General features: G+C 39.4%; 1 protein-coding gene across 4 annotated transcripts in view; it reads right to left on the bottom strand.

Annotated features, from left to right (window-relative positions):
• Positions 1 to 25101, bottom strand: part of MITF (melanocyte inducing transcription factor) — a 223759-nt gene that overhangs the window by 139377 nt on the left and 59281 nt on the right. The window lies entirely within an intron of this gene.

Below are 25101 nucleotides of genomic sequence, written 5' to 3'. Positions count from 1 at the left end.
AACATTCCTTGGGAATTCCCTGGCAGTCAGTGGTTAGGACTCTGCGCTTCCACTGCAGGGGGCACGGGTTTGATCTCTGGTTGTGGAACTAAGATCCCGGAAGCCATGCAGTGTGGCCAAAAATAAATAAATAAATAAAAATACCACTCTCTCACTTCATCCCAGCAGCATTGACATATATACACTACCAAATGTAAAACAGACAGCTAGTGGGAAGCAGCCGCATAGCACAGGGAGATCAGCTGGGTGCTCTGTGACCACCTAGAGGGGTGGGATAGGGAGGGTGGGAGGGAGACGCAAGAGGGAGGGGATATGGGGATATATGTGTACATATAGCTGATTCACTTTGTTATACAGCAGAAACTAACACACCATTGTAAAGCAATTATATACCAATAAAGATGTTAAAAAAATAAAATAAAATAAAATGTTATTAAAAGAAAGAAGAAAGAAAAGAAAGATTCCTTGTGAACACCAACCTAATTTAGGACTCAATAAGCCTGAGTTGAATAATGAATGAATTTCAGTTGGGGCCAAAAGAGACTTTGGAAAGGAAATAAAATAGAAAAATAAGGAAATCACAGGGAAAAGCAAACACTGTTCTGTGTTTGTGTGTGGGCGGGTGAGAGGGTGAATTTGAAATCTGGGAAATAACTTAGTCACCATTTCACAGCACAGTCCAAGGAAGGAAGAATAGAGGGTGAGACGCACAGAACCCCCTCTGTTGCTCTCTATCTCACACTCAGCTGCTTTGTCTTCCTGGGACTTAACCTTCCAGTTTCTTATTTCCATTCGATTTGGTTAGGTTTGGTCTTTTTTTTTTTTTTTTCCATAGGAAGCTAAGCTCTTTGAAGGTAGAAATGTCTCTTTTTTTTTTTAACTTTATTTCCCCAGTATCTAGGACAGTGCTAGGAACAGAACAAATACTCAAGAAATATTTGTTGGGTGAACTAACAAAATCTAAGAAATGAACTTTTATTTGATTATATATTGAGTATCAAGTGTTACATAGCAAGCACATTCTAAACCACGGGCCAGTAAAACTTTTAGGCTTGGTGGGCCCCGTATGGTCTCTGTTGCATGTTTTTTTGTTTTTATTTTTACCTTAAGTGTTTGAAAACAACTATTAATTGTAAAAACCATTCTTAGTTCTATGGCTAATACACACATACATACATATATACATACACACACATACAATCAACTTAATCTGGCTTGTACTTCTGCTTTCATGGACAGATTTTTTTTTCTTTCCTATTCTAAACAGAGTATTCAGGAGCTAATATTAGCTTTGCTGCTATCTACCTATGTTTTCTTTTAATTTTTTCAGTCTAATTTGATCCTATTGAAGGAAAACAATAAATTCAAGGGCCTGAAACAATAAAACACAAGGTAAGCAAGTTCAGAACTGCAAGAGAGAAGCCACCTTGAATCCAAGCGTACAGTTTCTGCCATCTCTCCTTGCTTCCCATACATGCTACTCACTAGATTTTAAGTTTCAGCAACCTCATTAGTTTTTCAGGCTTTATGACTCAAGCTTAGGGGGTGGGGGGAGAGGGCAGCGACCCACAAAACAAAGACTTCAATGTCTCCAAAAGTTGAGAAAATTCCAGCATTGTCAGGGCAGATGCTATTTATAACCCGTTTAATGTGTACGCTCCTGAATGCATTTTCTACGGCGAATATCTGACCTACGCTTCTGAATTCCTGGCTCCCGCAATGGTGAAGGCGGCAAGCAGCTAAAAGTCTGACAACTAAAGGGGGGGGAAAAAATGAACTCCGTGCTATTTCTATTTTATAACATCCGCCATCATGTGACAGAATTAAAAGGTTCCTGTTTTTGACTCACCTTCGACAAGAAAGTACCTCATTGCTATAAGCTTTGAGCTTAAGTTGCTGGAAAAATGTAGGGTCGGAAAATATCCTACAACAAACGCTTTAAGAGAAAAAAAAAAAAGTTATGGAAAACCCCATTTAACTTTTTTCCAGAAAAACCCACACACACAGGAATAGATGCCAAGCACTCATATTGAATGTGTGTATACATGGCCTATAACTGCACACATATTCTATGTTTACGCTTTTCTCTATTGCACAAGAGTAGGGCTCTTCGGGAAGGAAGGTATCTTGACCCGCCTGCTGTCCAAAGGACAGCGTGCTGGGCAGCCCGGCACTGCTGCAGAACCTCTGCAGTGATGGATGACAATGGACTCTGCAAGCCCTGCACGTTACCTCCATTCCATTCATGGATCCCAACCAAATTAATTTTCTCCTGTGCCAATTCTATCACATCCCCTGGGTTTACAAAGAAGTTTTACCAGGCCATCAGAACCCAAAAGGGAATGAACGTTTTCGTCCTGGCAGAAACTTAAAATAGAGCTTAAAAATAAAACAATGGGAATGAATTTTTAGCTCTGCAAAGCTCTTAGTTTCTAGAAATTTCTTGTACAACTGAAAAAAAAAATCCCACTCTTGCTTTTATGCTCCATTTAAATGGCAAGTTATGAAGAAACTAATTTAGAAAGTTCAAGCTTTTCATTCCAGATCTGAACTGACATGTATTAAAGTAAACAGTCACGTCAAAGTATAAGTAGGACCAAGTTTCATGTAGATCCCTGGTAAAGATTCTACCCCAAACAGCACTGCCCAACAAAAATATAAAGCGAGCCACATACGTAAATTTAAATTTTCTAGTAACCGTATTAAAAAATAAAAAATGAAGCAGGTGAAATCAATTTTATCTTATTTTACCCAGTGTGCCCAAGAGTATTTCAACATTAATCAAAATTAAAAATTATTATGAGGGCTTCCCTGGTGGCGCAGTGGTTGAGAGTTCGCCTGCCGATGCAGGGGACATGGGTTCATGCCCCGGTCCGGGAAGATCCCACATGCCGCGGAGCGGCTGGGCCCGTGAGCCATGGCCGCTGAGCCTGCACGTCCGGAGCCTGTGCTCCGCAACGGGAGAGGCCCGCATACCGGAAAAGAAGAAAATTATTATGAGATATTTTACATTATTTTTTTCATACAAAAACTGATGTGCATTTTATAATTGGAGAACATCTCAACTTGGACAAGTCACACTTGAAGTGTTTAATAGCCACATGTGGCCAGGGCTACCATATTGAACAACACAGCTTAAAGGCTTCTCTGATGCTTCATTAAGTTCACTCTTCCAACCCAGAAAGTTCTAGTTGGAATGACAAAGCTGTCATCGGGAAAAGAAGATATTCTGAGACGTGTTTCAACTTCTTGGACAACTTCACACTCAGGCTCACTCTCTGAGACATCCACACTTGGGGCCATCTGTTACAACGGATCAATGCCCACCTGAAAGAAGTTACCAGCTTCTAGAACCAGACATGCAACCGCAGCAAGAAGATTCTCCGAGCTCAAGCAGTTCCAAATGCTGAACTTCTGAACTTCATTTTTCCCAGGTGCTGCATCTGGACATTTAGCAGGGCTTAAATTAGTACCATTTTTGAGATACTGTCTTTGAAAGAGGGAAAAAAACCAAGGCTGAACCTTTTTTTAGGATGGGCCTTTGAGGAAGAAGGTTAAAGGAAACACTAGCTAACACTGGAAGGGACACTGTGCCCTTCACATGCCAGTTTTTAAAAAACAAATCGTGACTTTAAAAGTCCCTTCAGTGTGAACCTTTTATTCCCATCAGAGCCTCAACTGAACAACTGTAGTTGCTTTTCTTAAAACATTATAGTCTTCTGATGTACATATCTTTTTCTTCTTGAAGGTGAATCCTACTGAAGTTTTAACCTATTAATCAGACAGGATTAGAAACAGTGTAGTTGATGAATGCTGAGTTTCATTTGAAACACTCACTCTTCTTTGATTTTTTTCCAAACTATGTGCTCCTTGTAAGAAAATTTAAAATCAATTTAAAAGAATATGAACCTATTTTAATGCCCACAAACTCTAACATTACTTCTGACTTTAAAATATACCTTTGACTCCAAATGCTCTTAATGTTTTATGGAAATAGTCATAAAATTCCCAAATGTTTTATTAAAATCCAGTAGTTTCCATTAAAAAACTTAATATCTAGTGAGAATATGGAAGTCAAAAGCTCAAACTGTACTTCATTCACGTGTTCATTCAACAAATATTTATTTAGTGCCTACATTATACCAGACGCTACACACATACTACAGACGTGCTGGGGAAAGGAAAAGAAACATGGCTTCTCCTTAGCAGAGCTTAAAATCTAAGCTGTAAGATGAATAAGTAAGTAATAACTGTAAGAATATGAGCATTAATACTGGGGAATTGTAGAAAACAGACAGATAAGGAGAAAGAGAGAGAGAGAAGGAAAGAGGGAGGGAAGAAATGAGAGAGATAGATGATAGATACATAGATACAGACAGATAAATACATACATACACACATACATATATAGGCAGGGCTGTTAAAGCTCAGATTTGATGGATGATAAGAAAGTCAGCGAAAAAAACTGAGGGGAGCAGGGAGGGAGTTATAGATGAAGGGAGAAATCAAGTGGAAACACCTGGAATGAAAACCAGCGAATGAACAGGAAACCTGAGAGGAAACAAAAAAAGAAAAAGCAAGCAAAGTATGGCTGGATGGCAAAAAGAAAGAGTAGGTGATGTTTGGGAGGAACAACGGGGGGGACTTCATAGGTCTCCTTAAGTTGTACGGACTATGTCCTAGCAGTGAGAAGCCACCTCGGAGTTTGAAGATTTGAATGGCTCAGAAGAGAGGAAATTAGATGGAGAGCATAGACTGGCCCAGGATAAAGTACCTGCACTCTGATTCCCAAAATTCAAACTGAGGTAGACCACCCACCAAGTTTTATCCTAATGATAAATGCTGCAAATATATATACAGATGGAGAGGTATTCCTGGTCCCGAAGCATAACTTTATATTCTGCAATTGTCCTGGAGTAAGACAATAACGAATTTTATAATCACATTCCCGGAAACATCCCCCAAAGTCTTGATATAACATGAACCAAGGCACTGAAGCAAAGAGTTTTACTTCCAACTTGAACACTTGTTATTGTATTTGTTTTTAAGATATATATCAAATATACAAAGAATACAACAAATCCCCATGTAAGCACCATTCAGATCTTAAGATGTTATTGCAAATTTCTAATTCAATTTTTGTCAGAAATAAAATATCGGGGATTCAATTTAAGACTTTTTGTACCCCTGCCTGTTCTCCCTGTTCATTTCTCTCCTCACAAAGAAACTGCTTTCCTGAAATTGCTGTTTCTTTCCAAGCCAACTTTTTCATACACACACACACACACACACACACAGTCATTACGAGTACATGGCAATGTTCTACACATATTTTAAAACTTAACCTAAGTGACACCTATCCTACCCATCATACTGCAATTTGTATGTTTAATTCAATAGTTTTTTTAAACATGCACATCAGGATTATGTGAAGGGGTAAGACACGTTTTTAAAATTATGGAACATTTCAGGGGTACCAAAAAGAACGAGGACAAATATAATAAACACATCCATCACACAGCCTAAGAAACAAAACATTAAAGATATAATCACGTTGATTTTCAAAGGCATTTTGCACAGTCTTCAGGAGTTTTGCATCCCTTAAGTCTATATGAGTAGTTTCAGAACAAGCATCAACTCTTGGCTACCATGCCTGGAAGTCATTGGTGAATTTTTCTGTAACTTCTCTGACAGTTCTTCAAGCAGAGGAATGGAAAATGTCTATGTTCTCCTTGATCCTATCACACTTCGGGGACAATTAACTGTCACAAGAAATGTGGTACCTTGACTTTCTAACCCAACAGCACTTTTTTCCCATGTAACATCCTCACTTAATGCCGCAAATACAGCCAAATACCACCACCACCATCACTATCATTACCGTCGTCGTCATCATCAACATCACAGAACGAGCCTTAACGTGTCAGGAGCTACACTAAGCATTTCACTTGCACTATAAAAACTAATGCTCACAAAACCCTATGACTTAGATATGACTCTGTCCATTCTGCAGATAAGGCAACTAAGTCAGAGAGACGTTAACAAACTGCCAAAGATCAAAAGATAGTAAATGCTGGACACTAAATTTGAAGTCCACGTGTCTAAATCTCAACCTCTGATCTTAACCATTACATAAAAATTACATTGGAAAAAAATTCCACTTTCAATCATGCAGAGTAACTGGTACCACATTATCTCTCCCACTGTAATTAACTAGAAAATTAGACAAAATATATGAAACAACAGTTTTCACTCATTAAACAATAGGCATTTCAGGACGGTGATCCCTGAAGGAGGAGAAACAAATGAGATGAGCAATACAGCCACCTAAGAGTTCTGCCTAGAAGTAGTTTACAGATTGTGAGGCAGAGAGGGGCAACCTAGGCAGAGCAGAGCAATCTCAGTGAGCTGAGAAGAAAAGGTTGAAATCTGGGGAGAATGAGGTAGTTAGAATATGTAAGACAGAGTACAAGAAAGGAAGGAGTTGTGCAAAAAATAGAAATCTGAAATCTTCCTATGGGTCTCCCTGAGCCTTTAGCTCAATAGCAATACACAAATGCAGAGGGTGAAACTCTGCAAGGCTGGGCAAAGAATAACTACCAGAGAAGAATGACTACCAGGAAGAAAACCTCTACTGGGAAGCTATAAGCAGAACAGCTTTCAGAGCTCACAGAGCGCAGGGAGACAAAGTCCAACCTGCCTGAGACTTCATTAAACACCTGCAGCGTTCAGTGGAGACCCCAGAAAGGCCATACCTACTGTCCAGAAAGGTATGGCCTTTGTGGAGAGTAGGGATAAACCAGGCCTACGATAAGACTACACAAGATCCACTCTCACAAAATATAAAAACAACCTCAACAGAATCAAGCTGATCCCAAAGTAAACTAACTGCCTGCCAGGAGAAAACTCAACCTTTCTTAAAGGAAGGCGACAAAATCCAGAGACACAACAGCATAATATTCACAATGATTATCATTTAATAAAATATTACTAGATATGTGGGCAGGAAAGACTTATTAACTCAGCAGGCCTGGGTTGCTCAAACCCTGCACATTCCAAAGGTAGGCCTGTCTTCAGGACTGACCTTCATTGGCTTCTAGGCGATAACCTCAGAGCCCTTGGAATATTCCGCTTGACAAGAGTGTTTTTGTACGTCTGAGCTCTTGAGCCACACTGTCTTATGGTGAACATCTCTTTCTGTATGCCTGAGGTGCTGTACCAGTTTACCAGGAAACGTTACCCTAGAAAAGTTTTCCTAACTTTTGTTACCTTTTTAAACTCTTTTCCTCACTTTTGTGATTTAGGGTGAATACCTGTTTTTGCTGGGGGGGGGGGGGGAGGGACGGGGGGGGGTGGGTGCAGTCAGAGCGGCTAAGGTCAGTCCACAGGGGCATGACATGACCTCCAAAAAATCTCCAGAGCAGCAAGGCTCAGGTAAACATCCTCGGTCGGCAACACTTTGCATGTGTTACTACACATTGTTGCTGGAAAATTAAGTGAACCCCAATGTGACTCCACTGGAAAGAGACACCTGAAAGTGTTGCACTTGTTTCTACATGAACCAATAAATTAATAGCTGGCACATCTCTGGATATAAAGATACCAAAATTTCAGACTACAGAGAAAAATGGCTGTAAAATTGACAGGTTAAAAATACAGAATGGGGAAAGACTTATTGAATGAATCGATGAATCAATATTTAAGTTATACTTTATAAAACGTACCACAAGCCTGGGTCATCAGACACTATGAATGCATCATTTTGGGAAGATGATCAAAAGTCTGTGGAGAACTGATTCTTTGACAGGGAGATCAAGAAGTTGCCCTTTCACACAACTACCTGATGAATGGTATGTAGCTCTGCTCCTGGTTTCTAAGAGCCAATCATACACCATTTAACCCACCGACAGAAGGTTAAATGAAACAATACTCAATCGTAATATTGATAAGCATATAATATCTTTCAGGAACACTTAAATTAAATACTTAATAGCCCTCCATTAAGTTTCTGTAGTTAATGTCTCCCTAAAAAAGAATGGATCAGCAACCCTCTTCCAGTGCCCTATTACAGAATTTTATCTGTGATCCTTAAGTATTTTCACTTTTTGTTCATAACACCAACCAACAAAAGCACCCTCTGAAAATTACTGATTTTCCACTGCACTTAACTCTGTAAACTTTAATCAACTTATCAGTAAGTCTTTTTTTTAAATAATTTTATTTATTTTTGGCTGCGCTGAATCTTCGTTGCTGCGCGCGGGCTTTCTCTAGTTGCGGTGAGCAGGGGCTACTCCTCGTTGCGCTGCGCGGGCTTCTCATTGTGGTGGCTTCTCTTATTGCGGAGCATGGGCTCTAGGCGCATGGGCTTCAGAAGTTGTGGCATGTGGGCTCAGTAGTTGCAGCACATGGGCCCTAGAGTACGCAGGCTTCAGTAGTTGTGGCACGCAGGCTCTAGGGCATGCAGGCTTCAGTAGCTGTGGCATGTGGGCTCAGTAGTTGTGGCTCGCGGGCTCTAGAGAGCAGTCTCCGTAGTTGTGGCACATGGGCTTGGTTGCTCTATGGCACGTGGGATCTTCCCGGATCAGGGATTGAACCTGTATCCCCTGCATTGGCAGGCGTATTCTTAACCACTGCGCCACCAAGGTAGTCCGGTCAGTAAGTTTTTACAAAGAACAGTTTTGCATGCTCCATTCATACTTCACTGGACATAATAAACTTCATACCTTTTAAAGAAATCTTAACTATTTGGCTGCTACATAACTCCATAAAAGCAGCTAGTGATTCAAGAAACCCGTGGTCCAATGTCAGATCTACGAGCAGCATTTGATAATCTTCCTTTTCTGTTAAAGCAATAGAAAACAATTTGGAACACAAGGAAAAATGGCCTAGGTCTTTCCAGCGGTAAAATCTATTTTAAAAATCCTTATGCTTGTGCCTCTGATATAAACTGAATTTGTAAGTGGCTCCAAGAAAGGGAATGATATTCATGCCCCAATACATTAGGAAATATAAGAGCACTTCCAGGAGGGAAAAATTATTCCACTTGGTGTAAATAAATGCATAAATGATAGAAAAGACTGTGTACACATTCTACCTACTGACCAATCAAATTTTCCTTTTATTTTACTTTATCTTTCTTAATTACCCAACTGTGTCAATGAAAAGTTACCTTGTAGAGTAACACAGAAGGATGAGAAAATCCTGTCTGAGCCAGGCTTCCAAATGCTAAGCGTGTTCACTGCTGGGCCAATTTCCCTCAGTCCTGAACTCTGGACACCCTTATGATTCCTATCATAAACGTTTCCCATTGTCTGCCCAGCCCACTGAGTGGGAGACCACAAAGTGATTTTAGGATGTGCAAACTGAGGACAAGAAGTAAACCAATGAGCTAAATCGCTTGCACTCATGACCCAATCCTTACTCTTCACTGAAGCCAAAGAAAAACAGTAACTTTATCATTAACTCATAACACACAGAATTCTGTTGATATTACCCATATTTGCAGCAGAACTTCATGAAAAAAAGTGAACTGTATCTAAAAATATGTATCAGAAAAACCCTATGAGACAATTTAGGCAACAAATAACTAGAAGTTCTAAGAATGAAATAATAACCAGTGAAAGAAAAATCAAGCTGTGAAAATTAAAAACTGACAGAAGGAAAGAAATAGTCTATTTAGAGTTAAATCAATACTTAAAAACTTGGTCCTTCAGGCATATTTTATAACTGTGCTTCTCTTCTCTACTATCTCTGTCTCTGAGAGCAAACATCTCAAAACTTGCCTTCTCCAAATATGTTAACAAGGCGAGCCCCTCACTGACATACACTTTTACCTTTTCAAAGCATTTCTACAACTGTTATCTAATTTTTCATTACACCATCCCTATGAGATTGCACCATTCCCATTTTAGACCAGCCTGCTAGTGTCAAGCACCTTGGATAAGGTCACTGAGCTATTTTGGGACAGAGCTAAGACTCTAATTCACTATCCTCATTCTTTCCACAATATCGCACTATTTTGCTTATTCTCCTTACCCCATTTCTATTTTTATCATTGCCCCATTTGTTTCTCCAAAGTTTCTACTAACCTAATGTTCTACTCAAAGCATATAGGGTTGCAAAGGACAGAAACCCACTGAGGGGAGTACAACGAAGGAGAAATGATAAGGACACAGCAGGCCACCTCACAGTTGCCTGAGGACAGGAATTATACAGCTGGGACCCTGGGGACTGGAACTGGGATGAGGTCAAAGACAAAGCTCTCCTTGCCGTCTCTCTCATGGGTCATCTTGCTGCATTCTCATGACATCTGTGCTTCGCCTCACACACCTACCCTAGGTAGTCTCTCTTTACACAGTCGGCCTCAGTCCAGACGTGGTCCAAGGTTATCATCAAACTCTCCTACCCCTTCCTCATTCTTCCATGCTTCACAGACTGTAATAAAGTTTGTGTCTTTACTCCAACTCTCTCAAGAGTGAGTTAGCTGTCTTTTGGCCAGATGACGGTCTGACAGACTTTGGTTGGATGTCCACCACTGGTTTGATTAGCTATGGGAAAGGGAGAGAACAATACAGCAGGCCAGGAAATCATCCTGGTAACAGGGTAATTCATAGACTGGGGCATTAAAATAATACATTATAACAGAACAAAATGCTAGTATTGCCATTAACCAAATCCCTCATTTTAAAGATGAGAATTCTGAGGTCTGCATGGTAAAGTGACTTACCTAAGCTGACACAGATGCACCACGGCAGTCATACCTACAGTCCACATATCCGATTCTTTGAAGCCACATATTTTATTCTGAAACCTATCATTGAAACTGGTCAATCCATAGTTAATGATAGAGCTCCTCTCTCACATCAAGCTAAACATCCTGGTATGTCACCAGCAAATCTACCATTAACCACAATGTGTAAATACTCATGAAATATTACTACCTTTAAAGCAGTACACCTCAACCACAGATGCCCATTAAAATCACCTGAGGAGCTTCTTAAAGCTCCTCAATGGCCAGTACCCATGTCCCACCCTAAACCAATTGTATTGGAATCCCTGAGGGCAGCCTCCTGACACAGGTACTGTAGTTTCTTTAAAGCTCCCCAGGTCATTCTAATGTGCAGTCAGAGTTCAGAATCACTGCTTTAGAATCTTAAAATTAATGTGCAAATATATCTATAGAAATTCTTTAACACCTCTAATTCAAATTCAAAATCAGGAAAATTCTCAAATAATTTAACATCTTTTAGATCACAAGTTGTAGACAAATTTTGGACAGCAACAATTAGAGCTACCATATACTGCTCATCTATGTGCTTTACAACTATGAAGCAGGTCATAAGCTCCATGAAGGTAAGGACCTCATGCTGTTTTCTGTCATATCCCAGTGTCTAGTACAGTGCTTTGTACATTGTAGATGCTTAACAAATGTTTGTTAATCAAACAAATGAATGAATATTCTTATTTATCTCTCATAATGGCTCTTGAAGGTAGGCATTATGATTTCCTTGTCAGTAATGAGGATTTTTAAGTTAAGAAAAACTCTAATAAACTTAGAGTAATGCATGTGCTCCACTTATACAGAGAATGTTGAAATTACATATCTTTTCAGAGAATTAATCAAAACTGATCTTTTGATCAAAGATCAAAACTGGTATTTTATACAGATGGCCAACAGGCACATGAAAAGATGCTCAACATCACTAATTATCAGAGAAATGCAAATCCAAACTACAATGAGGTATCACCTCACAATGGTCAGGATGGCCATTATTAAAAACCTACAAATTATAAATGCTGGAGAGGCTAAAGAGAAAAGGGGACCCTCCTACACTGTTCATGGGAATGTAAATTGGTGCAGTCACTATGGAATACAATATGGAGGTTCCTTAAAAAAACTAGAGTTGCCATATGATCCAGCAATCCCACTCCTCAACATATACCTGGACAAAACTATAATTCAAAAAGATACACGCACCCCAATGTGTAGCATTACCCACAATAGCCAAGACATGGAAGCAACCTAAATGTCCACCAAAAGAAGAATGGATAAAGAAGATGTGGTATATGTATGCAACGGAATATTACCCAGCCATAAAAAAGAATGAAACAATGCGTGAATGGACCTAGAGATGATCATACTAAGTGAAGTAAATCAGACAGAGAAAGACAAACATCACATGATATCACTTATATGTGGAATCTAAAATATGATACAAATGAACTTATTTATAAAGCAGAAACAGACTCACAGATATAGAAACCAAATTTATGGTTACCAAGGGGAAAGGGGGTGGGGGAGGATAAATCAGGAGTTTGGGATTAGCAGATACAAACTACTACATATAAAATAAACAAGAGGGATTTCTCTGGTGGCGCGGTGGTTTAGAATTCGCCTGCCAATGCAGGGGACAAGGGTTCCGGCCCTGGTCCGGGAAGATCCCACATGCTGTGGAGCAACTAAGCCCGTGCGCCACAACTACTGAGCCTGCGCTCTAGAGCCCGCGAGCCACAACTACTGAAGCCTGTGCGCCTAGAGCCCGTGCTCTGCAACAAGAGAAGCCACCGCAATGAGAAGCCTGTGCAGCAACGAAGACCCAACGCAGCCAAAAATACATAAATAAATAAATTTACAAAAAATAAACAACAAGGTTCTACTGTATAGTACAGGGAACTATATTCAATATCCTGTAATACCATAATGGAAAAGAATATGAAAAAGAATCACTTTGCTATACACCAGAAACTAACACAACATTGTAAATCAATTATACTTCAATAAAGATTTTTTTTAAAAAACTGGTGTGTTAAAAAAAGTTATTTTGAATATTAGTTCTATTATTTAATTCCAAAATCTGAGCATATTGCCACCAAATAAATCTTTGGACTGTTCAAATTCACACTGGACAGTAATCTAGGAACCCCACTTACGGCAAACACACTTTAAACTTAAGCCACATATCTAACTCAGTGTGTAGAGTTTTAAGAATTGAACGGAAAAAGTTAACCACGTTTAACCCAAAATATGACTCAAAGCTTAGTAAAGCAATGAGTTGGCAAGCAATATTCAAAGCCACCTGAATTATTTCTGAACACTGGCCTTGGTCAGTCTCAGTCTCAAATCCTTCAAGAAGCTATCAAAATCTGTACTAAGCTTTTGAAAAACAACATCCAATTCTCCTAACTAGCCAATGCCAGGCTCAGGACCAAAGGTAGATAAGCCTGCTTAAAATACTAAGCTTTACAAATAAAAGAAAAACAAAAAGGAGGAGACAGTAGAAGAAAATGAAAATTCTTAACAACATCTTTCCTCACCTCCAGTCAAGCCAAAAAAAAAAAAAAAGACTGCTAAAGCAAACTGGATCTCTATGTATAAACTGGGTTAGAAATTTCATAATTCACCGAGATTAAAGAGCTAAAAGCAAAAGAAGTGAAGAGAAACCCATGAAAGAACCTGTGCTTCTTCTTATCTAATTGAAACAATATTTTTGGAAGAACACTTAAGAATTTCAGAATGCCATAAAACTGGTATTTAATATCTAAAGAGTAAACAGAATGTCTCCTATGTTAATATAAATGTTGGTGTTCTTAGTACAGTATCTGAGCTAAGATTGCAAGACAGCCCCAGAAACAGGCCTGGTTCAGCTGGTGCTAAAAAGTATGCCCACATGTCAGCAAGAAGGCAGAATGAACGAGACATAATCCAGACTATAGGGAAAAAGCAAACTGCTACTAACATCTACTGTTTCATCATCAGGCAAATACATAAATACTAATGTTGGCCTGACGTTATGGCACGTGCAAAAGCAAAAGTCTTCTACCCACAACACTATGTTCTACAAAGAGAGATATACTTAGTTCCCTAGTGTTTATCCACACTCACGTGACCCTGTGGGTTTTTATTTTTAATTCAAAAGTTCTATTACATCACACTTTAATATGAGCAACAGCCTTGTGAAAGAACCATGTGATAAAGTAGTTGGGTCCAATGTCTAAGATGCACCCTGATCACAGATGAACCATCTGGGCATCCTTACCTTAACCCCTTCAATGCACCAGGGTATTATTTAGAAAATTATTGTTTTAGCACCCTAAGTGAGACCTTAGTCATGCTGTCCTACAGGTTACTTGAGGAGAGATCAGGGTAAGAAATCAATCACACAGCAATACTGGTTGGGATCATACTATAGTTCAACTCTTGCATAAGAATGTAAGGAGCTGTAGTCTCCCCCCGACACAGCTCATTCTTCCTGCTATATTTCCACCACACACTACAGGGTATGCTGATGATGCCAAATAGTTAAGATATTTTCTGAGTCTCTGACTTCTCAGGAACCATCTCCAGTCACTTCTCAGAAGTCAGTGAACCTAGTTCTATCTGTTCTGTGGTTTCTGCTCAGTGCTGCTGTTTTTAATTTATATAACAGGCCGAGTGTACACAAGAGAGCTGCATATCATCACAGGTGGGCACAAAAGAATTCCAAACACCCTTCATTCCCCACAAGACCCTGTTTCCAAGTCCTTTTGAGTTTTGCTCTTAAATACCTCTCATCCAGTCATTTGCTCTAACTCCACCATAAGTTACCATCCTAGTTAAAGTCACCGTTGTCTCTTGGTTGGACTAACACAAAAACTATCTCACCACTCTCCCCAGATTTCCTCTTGCCCCCAGTCCTGTCTTACCCCACCCACCCCTGCTCAATCTCTTCTTCACACTGCAGCCCAAACGATCTTTCAAAAACCAAACCTGCGCATGTGACCCTTCCACCTACTTGACACTCCCCCCCTTTAAATTCTATAATACCTTGCCATTTCTCTTGGGGTAAAGATCTAAATCCTTCCAGGGAAGTCAAGGCTCTGCATGGTGTGGCTTCCTAGCCTCATCCCGCACATGCTCTACACTGAGGGCTATGCTTGTGTCACTCCCGTCTTACTGTTTCTGGAACATGTCATACTCCCTTCCCACCCTAAAGCTTTTTGCACATGCTTTTTCCTTCTTAAAGATTCTACCAGAAGTCAGCATAAAATTTACCTCCTTGGGAAGGCCTTCCCTAACCCCATGGCCAGGTCAAATTCCCTTATTCTATGGCCTTTTATAATTTTTTTTTTTTTTTTTTTTGCGGTAGGCGGGCCTCTCACTGTTGTGGCCTCTCTCGTTGCGGAGCACAGGCTCCGGACGCGCAGGCTCAGCAGCCATGGCTCACGGGCCCAGCCGCTCCACGGCATGTGGGATCTTCCTGGACCAGGGCACGAACCCGTGTCCCCTGCATCGGCAGGCGGACTTTCAACCACTGCGCCACCAGGGAAGCCCTATCTTATTATTTTTTATATATTTATTTATTTGTTTGTTTATGTTTGGCTGTGTTGGGTCTTCATTGCTGCACACGGGCTTTCTCTAGTTGCGGCGAGCGGGGGCTACTCTTCGTTGCGGTACACGGGCTTCTCATTGCAGGGGTTTCTCTTGTTGCGGAGCATGGGCTCTAGGCGCGAGGGCTTCAGTAGTTGTGGCACACGGCCTCACTAGTTGTGGCTCATAGGCTCTAGAGCACAGGATCCGTAGTTGTGGCGCACGGGCTTATTTGCTCCACGGCATGTGGAATCTTCCCAGACCAGGGCTCGAACCCGTGTCCCCTGCATTGGCAGGTGGATTCTTAATCACTGCACCACCAGGGAAGTCTGATTATCTGATTATTGGATTAACTTCCATCTCCTCCATTGACTACAAGCTCCATGAGGACAGAGACCCTGCCTGTGTTAACTAAAGTGACCCATTAGTCCCAATTTTCATGGAATAATCCCGGTTTACACTTGTTATCATAGAATAATTACTAAGTGTACCACCTCTGCCTTCCAAAAGATACCCAGTTACACTAAAACCTATATGGTTCTCCTGGATTTGATTCATCATTGAATCCTGGTAACTACTGCTAGAGCAGCTATATAAAGTAATCAGTAAATACTGACTGAACTATTGACGAGTATAAAATCTAATATAATCTTGATATGTATTCATATCAAGAAAAAAAAAGATCTACCAAGTAGCTTTCCAACATACCAAACTGCTAAACAGGGAGAACCATCAAATATATAGCCAAGTCTTAATAGTCTTTGGCACTGAGAATAACTTTGCTTAGTTACTAAATACACAATACTTTAGATCAACTCTAGAGAAGCACCATTGTGTCCATATTATTCCAAAATGGGTCACTGGAAGATCAACTGCTTTGATAAGGTCAGTACCTCAAAGGCTGTATAAAGAACACTTTGACCCAAATAAAGGTATCGAAGTGGTTTATCCACCACAGAGGTGCAGCAAAAAATGTTCTGCCTTAATTATTGCACTTAGTAAACGAAGGTGTTACCTGTATATATGTCATTGTAGGCAATCAAGACTCATCACATTCAACCATAGGTGAGGAACAAATTAAATTACATTTCCATTTATTAATTGGCTTTAATCAATATAAAAGGCTTTTGTAGGGACTTCCCTGGTGGCGCAGTGGTTAAGAATCTGCCTGCCAATGCAGGGGACACGGGTTCGATCCCTGGTCCAGGAAGATCCCACATGCTGTGGAGCAATTAAGCCAGTGTGCCACAACTACTGAGCCTGCGCTCTAGAGCCCACGAGCCACAACTACTGAAGCCCGCGCACCTAGAGCCCGTGCTCCGCAACAAGAAAAGCCACTGCAATGAGAAGCCCGCACACCACAACCAAGAGTAGCCCCCACTCGCCGCAACTACAGAAAGCCCACGTGCAGCAACGAAGATGCAGCCAAAAATCAATTAATTAATAAAAACCACCAGTTATAAAATATATATATATATATATACGGCATTTGTTGCTTAACTGCTTTTGACAACGTAAATGTAAAATTGAGCACAGTTCATGTATCTGCTTTGGGCACTAGCCAACATTTTATCATTCAATCCATCAAAGCAGTAATAGTTTAGGTGAACTATCTCCTAACTATAGCTCTGAATTCCCCATTAGACAGAGAGAAGTAAGAAATCCACTGACTGCCAAAGGCCATAAAATAACATCCAAGCATTCCTCAGGTCTGAGGTGTGCTAGGTCATCCCTAATATAGCTCCAGAACGCTACAACGGCACACAGGAATTTTAAATAAAAGAGAAATCGGGCAATAAGACCACCAACCAACACGCTCGGGGAAATCATATAAAGTTAAGAGAGAATCTGGCCCAGCTAGAAATACTTTCTTGGAGAGCTTCCCCAAGAAAAGGCAGGCCACTTCAACTGTTTTCCTTTATGATGAAAATTCTGAACAATTTAGGCATCCAAGATAAGGACCTTCAACAGAGAACTAGACAGGGATGAATGTGTAAAAACCTCTTCAAAAGGAAGCAGTGCATCAGAATTTCCTTGCATTACTCATTTTACTGGCTTGTATTTTTTCCTGTCTTAATTACACATGGAACCAATCTAACAATAACTGCGGTTTTAATTACAAGTCCATAGGCTCACAGAGTTTTAAGTAAAAAAGTTCCATCTTTAAACTCTCAGAGATTTTTTTTTTCTAACATCTTTATTGGAGTATAATTGCTTTACAATTGTCTGTTAGTTTCTGCTTTATAACAAAGTAAATCAGCTATACATATACATATATTCCTCTTGGGTCTCCCACCCTTCCTATCCCACCCCTCTAGGTGGTCACAAAGCACCGAGCTGATCTCCCTGTGCTATGTGGCTGCTTCCCACTAGCTATCTATTTTACATTTGGTAGTGTGTGTATGTCCATGCAACTCTCTCACTTCGTCCCAGCTTACCCTTCCCCCTCCCCGTGTCCTCAAGTCCATTCTCTATGTCTGCATCTTTATTCCTGTCCTGCCCCTAGGTTCTTCAGAACTTTTTTTTTTTTTTAGATTCCATATATATGTGTTAGCATACAGTATTTGTTTTTCTCCTTCTGACTTACTTCACTCTGTATGACAGCCTCTAGGTCCATCCACCTCACTACAAATAACTCAGTTTTGTTTCTTTTTATGTCGAGTAATATTCCATTGTGTATATGTGTCACATCTTCTTTATCCATTCATCTGTCGATGGACACTTAGGTTGCTTCCATGTCCTGGCTGTTGTAAATAGAGCTGCACTGAACACTGTGGTACATGACTTTTTTTGAATTATGGTTTTCTCAGGGTATATGCCCAGTAGTGGGATTCAGAGATTTGTTCTTTATACAAAGCTTCAGAGAGAACAGCCTGAATTCTTAGCATATGGGTTCAAGGGTCTACCTATAAAGGTCCATAAATCTTATTGTTACATGCATAAATTTAAAATGAGCTAAATATATTTTTCCAGAAAAGAATCCTTAGCTTCAAATTATAAATTGGCCCTTGACCCTCAATGTTAAGAATATTTTATTATGAAATGAATTCCTCATTTCTAAAAACACTCTCAGTTAAGACAATAGTAAAATCCCTCAGTTAAAAAAAAAATAAGTTTATTACTTCAAACAGATACCCTGAACCCCAAATTTGCTTTTGTAAGGTAGTTTTTCACATAACTAGCTCACATTAAATGGACTAAATTATAATAACTCTATATCCATTCGTCTAAAAATGCATTTATTCATTCACCAACTATTTGAGTGTCTATTATATATATTGAATGTTTTCAGTATTGAGGTATAGGGAACAAAATGGACATTCTTCTTGCCCTTATAGCATGTATTGTCTAGTGGAAAAGATGATAATAAACAAGCAAATAAGCAAATGATGAAAATACGTGCTCACGGATGTTCTTAATCACTATGAAAGAAACCAACAGGTAGCTGTGATTTAGTATAACATCAGGTAGCCAGGGAAGGCCTCACTCTTTTTCCCTCCCCGCCAGAAAAAGAGAACAAATCTTTAAATAATCAGAGCTAGTGGGGACTGTAGAGAGCTTCTTGTTCTCAGCTGAAGTGCCTTTAAAATATCAAGTTATCTTCAAAATCTTAGGTAAAATAGTGAATATTTGTTAAAATATTACTTTAAAATTCTAGTTTCTATCTAACAAGAACAAAATATCTCAAATCGGGAAAAAATGGAGAGGATGTTAAGACACATGTGGCAATAGAGGAATTATTTTTCTAATTTGAACTGGTTAGCTAAGACTGCAAAAGGAAATTATCAGGTGAGAAAAAGGTACAAGACAAAATTATGTCATTTTATAAACTCAGTTTCTCGTTAGCTTAAATACAACAAGCGTGAAAGTCAGAGAGTGATTCCTGTAACATCTGTCTCTATAAGACATCCAGAAATTGGCAAGCTTTATTTAAAAACTAGATTTAGAATCACTAGCAGTACACGTGTACTACAGCTGTAAGACCTCCACATATACCCCCACCGTGGTTTCACTCTTCTAATGAGTAGAACAAAATTGTTTCACAGCTTTTCAAATTCAAGGGACAAGATTTGCATGGTGAAGTCTTAGGACTACATCATGCTGGGCTTACCACAAGACAGCCAACACCCATGGTTCTCCTTGGACTCAGAACTCCCTCCCTCAGGATGGTCTCTGCCCCTCGGGGCCCCTCTGAGAGCCTGCAGAGGCTCTAGAAAAGCAGAAGAAAACGAATTCGCAAGGAAACACATTAGTGCCAAATGAAAAATCCTGCTCTCGTATGCTACAAACACAAACCACATTCTGAAACTATCAACTCTTTCTTTTTTTTTTTTTTTTTCATTTATTTTTGGCTGTGTTGGGTCTTCGTCGCTGTGCACAGGCTTTCTGTAGTTGCAGTGAGTGGAGCTTCTCATTGAGGTGGCTTCTCTTGCTGCAGAGCACGGGCTCTAGGCGTGCAGGCTTCAGTAGTTGTGGCTCACGGGCTCTAGAGTCCAGGCTCAGTAGTTGTGGCATACGGCCTTAGTTGCTCTGCGGCATGTGGGATCTTCCCGGAGCAGGGCTTGAACCTGTGTCTTCTGCATTGGCAGGCGGATTCTTAACCACTGCACCACCAGGGAAGCCCTGAAACTATCAACTCTTAAGTGCGCTTGTGTACGTAAACTTTCCAAAATTTCAGTTAAAAAATAAACACAAAAATATCAAGTGCTAATGTGTATTTTTTAAAGAGATTTAAACATAAAAAACGTTTTCAATGTTGGACATGGAAGAATCATACAGAAAAAAAGATAAGTGGTAAACAATGGGGAAAGGGTTGAGGGGAGCCAGAATAAAAAGGGGGGGCCTCAACCCCAAAAGTGTGTAGAGGGTTCAGAGAGATTAATCGTTGATGTGAGGGGCAGAGGAGACAAACCAAACTGGCAAAAATTGATCAAGGAATAAAATATAATACTATCTGTCATGACAAATGGTTATATATATTTTTAGAACTTCAGAAAGATCGTAGAGTTGGCTGTCTCATAGTGAAGAATTAAGCCTCTCAGTGCATGTACTTTTAAACTGTTTAAACGGCTCGGACTACACAAGAGGGACCGATGAAACCGATCTGTGGTGCTGACTCAGTCCTTCCTTCTGGATAGCACAGGGTATATCTGCCTCATAAACCCTTTCTTCTATTTCAATTGGAACACAAACAAACAAACCAAAGAAAAAATTAGCCTAGCTCATCCATGATGAATATACATTTCTGAGAAAGGGACTTCCCAGCATCAAGGAAACTGTTTGCCTCTTCCTCACTATGGGGAAATTTGTGGTTACTTAAAAAAAAAAAAAAAAAGAGCTATTAGGTCAATGAAATTCGTAATAACAATAATATGAGTAGTAATTCTTGCTTTTTCATGGGATAAAATTACAAACTGTTAAGAATCAAGGTCTTTGATATATCTTTTTGAGGGTGTGTGTGTGTGTGTGTATACATGTGCACACTTGCTTTCTGTCAATAAAGGAATTTCTATCAGAATAGAGACTTTTTTAAAAAGCAGAATTGCTGTATTCCAATCCTTTTTTATAAGTCAAGCATTTTTTTTGAGGAAAATTAGGTATTTTATGATACTTCCCACAAAACCCAGCAAACTCTTTCATACTGAAATAATTATTAAGAGTAAACCACAAGGCTCAGTCAATAGCCAAGGAAGATTCTTTCTTTTCCAAGCATTAACCTCATTTCAGGAGTCATCTGAAACACAGACCAATATAGCTCCTGTTTCTAAAAAGATTTTTACTGGTAATGAGAATGATAAAACTGCAATTTCTTTCTGAAGGCTATATAAGGATTTATGCAAAGTTCAACAGAAGACAGATTTCCTTGAGTATACAGTACCAGGACCTAACACATTTCCCAGCAAGAGGATACCATGCATACATACATTTGAGCAGTCAATGAATAAACGAACAAAGATTAATGTGAGGATTCAAATGAGACAACTTCATAAACTGGATTTTCTTATAGTGAATCTTTTTTTTTTTTTCCACTTCTTATGCTACATTTCAGAGATGTTCTCTTCCATTTCTGAGAGTTGTCTGGCTAGAGGAATAGAAGTTTCATGAGAATACAGACCATTAGCACAGAGTCGGCGCTCACTAAGTGTGTGGAGAATTTAATGATCAACACATGAATTAAAACATGAAGAGCAAATCAATACATGAATGAATGAATGGTGAAAGAAAAAATCACCTCAGTTTCTCTGGACTTGGTTTGTCACCCTCTCCATGAAGCCATATTTGAGTCCCAAGCCACAAGACTATCTTAAAGGGACTTGTCAAAACTTAATTTCACTCCTTGGATTCTCATGAAGAAATGAAGTGGTTTCAAGGGGAAAATATAAACATATGATTGAGAAAAGTTGGTTCAAATCCTACTCCTCTTCCTAGAAGGTCCGTGACTCTTGGCCAGGGTTTCTTAACCTTGGCACTACTGACCTTTTGGTCTGGATAATTCTTCGTCGTACAGGCTGTCCTGTGCATTGCAGAATGCTCTGCAGCATCCTCGGCCTCTACTCACTAGATGTCAGTATCACCGTGTACCCCAGATGTGACAACTAAAGCCATCTCTCTAGATGTTGCCAAATGTCTCTTGGGGGGTCAAAATCATCCCCAGGTGAGAACCATTGCTATAGGCAAATTTCTTGATTATTTAAGCCTCATTTTCTCATTTAAAAATGTATGTAGGGCTTCCCTGGTGGCGCAGTGGTTGAGAGTCCGCCTGCTGATGCAGGGGACACGGGTTCGTGCTGCGGTCCGGGAAGATCCCACATGCCGCGGAGCGACTGGGCCCGTGAGCCATGGCCGCTGAGCCTGCGCGTCCGGAGCCTGTGCTCCGCAACGGGAGAGGCCACAGCAGTGAGAGGCCCGCGTACCGCAAAAAAAAAAAGAAAAAAAGAAAAAAAAAAAAGTATGTAATACCACTTTTCATAAGTAATGGTTGTAATAAGTAAATTTAAAATAACTGTAATTACAAAAAATTCTGACAACAACAAGACTATAAACATTATTTGAGTGCCCATTATGTGCCAGGCACTGAATAGAGGAGTCATTTAACTTGATTCCTTCCAATCCTTACAACACCCTTATGGATTGTGGGCACTCACTCTCATTTTCACAATAATCACACAAATGAGAGTTGTCACAGCCAAGATTCAAACTGAAGCCATCTGATTTCAAGAGCCCAAGCTCTCACCCACCATACTGTACATAATCAATCTCCAAACACAGCTTGTCATTCAGTAGGTCGTCAACAAATATTTGTCTCCTTCCAACGTTTTTCCTAATTTTCTTTCCCTGGAAGAATCAGAGTTCAGTGTGTTTCCCTACTGCATGAAATCTGGAAATGATATCTTAAAATCCCCATGTCAATTATATCATAGTTGCCTCTTCCATCAAAGACGAAATGCTTTACATCCATAATATCTACTGGCATCAACGTTCTCTGTATTCAACTGTAAGTTCCTAAAGATCAGAGATCAGTTTCCACACATAATAGAAGTGCTCATGACATGTTTATGGGTGATAGTGTTCATCTTATACTAGAGAGTAACAAAAATATATTGATGTTGATTTGACATGTTCAGGGTTTACAATGAAAAGCTATATAGAGAATATTAGAAAGGGTTACGACAGCTAAACTTCAACTGGAATTGAGCAATTTTATTTTTTTAAATACTAAATTATATCTAATGAATGGGAAGATAGAGTCTATAACTGTTCAAGCTTCTTAATGCTGGGCGCTTAGCCATGATGTTTCCACTTGAAACAACAGAATAAAAATGGGGTTGGCTAATGTTAACAGAGCTTTTTCTACAGGATTTAAAAGATCTTACAAGATTAGTCTATAAATGAATTTATTAATCATCATGGAAATAGCATATGACGGCCGAAAAAGTATTTAAAGTTTAAAAAAAAAAAAAAAAGGAAAAGAAACCAAACCATAGAGGGACACAAACTTTTATTACCAAATTTCTTTTTTAACTTTTTTTGTATAATGACAGGTTTCTATAATTTATACATGAGAATATTTACTTGAGGCTTAGTTTGGTAGAATAAGTCCTAATTTGTAGGCCATAACTTCTATTTTCTGGTCCAGTTACTTTCTCGAAGCATGTTGTTTCCCAACCATAAAGTAGTATTTCAAATACTATTCAAGGTTCCCTCAGTCTTAGCAAAGGCTCATTTCAAAATCTAATAAAAATGACAAGAACAATATCTATTTTTTAAAATGAAAGAGGCAGTGGTGGAGGTGGGGGGAAGGATCGAGTCCCACCATTTAAAAAGTCAGACATAAAAAAAAAAAAAAAAAAAAAAGTCAGACATAAAGACCCTTCACACACTCTAAAATGACTATAATTTTAAAAAACTGAAAATAATAAGTGTTGGCAAGAATATGGAGAAACTGGGAACTAGAACCTTAGTACGTTGCTAGTGGGAATGTAAAATGGTATAGCTGCTATGGAAAACAGTCTAAAAGTTCTTCAAAAGGTTTAACATCGAGTTACAATATTACACAGCAATTCCACTTGTAGGTAACTACCTGAGAAAAATGAAAATATATTACAACACAAAAACTTACACACAAATGTTCGGAGCAGCGTTACTCATAACAGCCAAAAAGTGGAAGCAACTCAAATGTCCATCGACTGAGGAATGAATAAACAAAATGTGGAATAGCACGACAATGGAATATTACTGGGCCATAGAAAGGAATGAAGTACTGACACACTCTACAACAAAGATGAACCCTGACAACTTCATGCTAAGTGAAAAAAGCCAGACCAAAAAAAGGCCATAAGTTGCATAATGCCATTTATATGAAATGTCCAGTAAGCAAATCCATAAAGACAGAAAGTAGATTAACGGTTGCCAGGGGACAGGAGAAAGGAGAGTTGGAACTAACTACTGAAAGGTACGGGGCTTCTGCTGGAGACAATGGAAGTGTTCTGGAATTAGATAATAGTGATGACTGAACAAGAAAGTTAAACTAAAAACCACTGAAGTATATACTTCAAAATGGTGAATTTGATGTTCTGTGAGTTACATCTTAATTTAACATAATGCTAGAAGAAAAGGTTAAAGACTAAAAAAGAAAAACACTCAACTTAGAGATGTGCAGTTAGTTCTTCACCCCCTGCAACCACCCAGCACCTGAGAGTGGTCTCGAAGAGCTTTCTGCCCTGAAAAATCCACCACCCCCCTTCATTATAGTGACATGAACAGCTGAAATGAGACACCAATGTTGAATCTTTAAACATTATAAATGGTAAGGGGAGCCGGGGAAGGAGATTTAAATCCATTTCAGAGTAGAGGACCACAAGAAAATAGAAGAACTTTTGACAGAAGAACTACTAAGACAGGGAAAGAAACGGACAAAGGGGAGGAAGAGTTTGTCCTAGGAAGAGAAAACAACGTGGAGGCTACATTGCCATTGTCTGTTTGCTCATTTTTGGTGTATCAGTTTGTGTAAATAAATGGACATGGCATCCTAGGAGGGAAAAAAAGAGAATACTACAAATCAGACTCAAAAAAAAAGAAAAATACCGAAGGTGTCAAATGTGTACACCAGAAAAATAAGAGCTACAGCAGGGGAAATAAATGCACAATTTTCTATGAAGTCACTTCTCAGTTATTTCCTCTTTCCAATCCTCCAAAACTATTTCCTGCTAAGCTTCTTCCTTCCTCCCTGCATTTCTTCATTTGCACAGTTTCTC

Source organism: Monodon monoceros, unplaced genomic scaffold (assembly GCF_005190385.1).
Source record: "Monodon monoceros isolate NGI ecotype Baffin Bay Population unplaced genomic scaffold, NGI_Narwhal_1 Super_Scaffold_3, whole genome shotgun sequence".
NCBI classification, from domain to species: domain Eukaryota; kingdom Metazoa; phylum Chordata; class Mammalia; order Artiodactyla; family Monodontidae; genus Monodon; species Monodon monoceros.
The sequence above is the reverse complement of the archived record's forward strand: the minus strand, read 5'-3'. Positions and strand labels throughout refer to the sequence as shown.